This window comes from Montipora foliosa, chromosome 6, assembly GCF_036669935.1.
Source record: "Montipora foliosa isolate CH-2021 chromosome 6, ASM3666993v2, whole genome shotgun sequence".
Classification (NCBI taxonomy): Eukaryota; Metazoa; Cnidaria; class Anthozoa; order Scleractinia; family Acroporidae; genus Montipora; species Montipora foliosa.
Window position 1 is genome coordinate 17691740 of NC_090874.1, and position 1699 is coordinate 17693438.

The window sequence follows — 1699 nt, forward strand, 5'->3', positions numbered from 1 at the left end:
CTTTTGCATAATTTACTATGACCGAGAAGAGTCTGGGCCTTCTTGCACCACAAGAAACGTTTTTGCTATTAAAATTAATGACGACTGTTTTTCCAAGTCCTGTGTGGTTTAGAGGTTAGTTACGGCGAAGGACTCAATACTAAGGGATGTCAGAGATGCCTGGTTCAAGAGTCGGTAAGTGCAGTTCAAGGCGATTTCTTTCTCTCATGTACACATTGGAAATGAATGGGTCAAGGGTACATAAAGTAGTGGTAGGTATGACGAATGGATCAGGGGATGGAAGGTTAAGAGGGATAGGGACAGACAGAAAGAGAGTAAGAAAAGAAAGGAAGAAAGTAGAGAGGAAAGTGGGAGGAGGGACAGGAGATTTTTTTGTTTTGTTTTCAACCCCCCTAAAAAACCGAGCCCCTTTTTATCAACCACACCACATAAATAAAATCCCTTTTCAAACAGTTGATAAATAATCTAGGTCAATTTTTTCACCTAGTTTGAGTTAAATTTACCTAGTTTGATTTAAATGGACCTGAATTTAATTTCAACCTGTAACACATGCTCAACATCTTACACTCTACAAGCGGCTTATCGATGATATTTTTGTCGTCTGGGATGGGACACGGGAGACTCTCTTTGAATTTCTCAGTGATATAAATACTAAGGATGAAGATTGTCCAAGATTTTAGCTCCAAGGAGAAAGACATTCAAGTTGTAGGCTCGCAAGGACTACACTGGCTATCACTTTCCGTAGCTCCTATTCTCTCGAACGGCCGTGCTCATTAATTCGAGTGATGGTTTTTCATGATACGGTAATACTAATTTTATAGAGCAGTTAAAGGGGCTGTGTCAAGACATTTAGCCAAATTTAGCGACTGGGAACCGTGCCTGGCAACCAAATAAGGCGAAAAGGTAAAAATAACTACTTAGAACATTGACGGAAGGTTTGAATGAAACAACAAAGACCAAAGGATGTAAGGATGGGCGAAATTGAGGTAGATTAAAAGGGATTGCAATTCAGGTTTTTGAAAACTGTTCAGCCTAACAGTTTTTCAATCAACCAACCAATCTTTATTTATACACTGGAAACTCTTCAGGATTTCTAAAACATCATAAAATATGTACATTATCTATCACTCTACACTTTTCAAAGTCTTAAGAGACATTTTTTTTGCATATGGAGTAGGGGCAAACAAGTGGTAAAACTACACAAAATTAATAGGAAAATTCCCAGTTTTTGTCTGCCTCCTCTTCAAAGCGATGGAGTCTAAGTGCGAAGCTTTTCTTATGAAAATTAGTTTTTATTCATACGTTAAGTAGAACTAATTACCATCACAAAAGCTTAGGCTCGCTTTGAGGCAAACATGAACTGGGAAATGGCCTATTATTAAAAAATGAAAACCATGAGTTTTAGTGGGGAGTTGTGTTCTCCACAAAAAAACAGAATCCGTTACCTTATTTTATTATATAGATATTGATGAAATACCAGGATTTCTCCTTTTACTAAAAAATCATATCTTCACTGCGCGCAGTGAACGTATCATTTTTATCTTTCACATGTTCGTCATGGTAACGAACACGATTAGCCAATAAAAGGCGAGCTTCCTCTTCATTGTACTCTTGGGCTAAAATATAATTCTTCTCTACTATATTAACATTTTTATTGCAAATTTTACATTATCATGATTTGTTTTTCATAACTTTCATA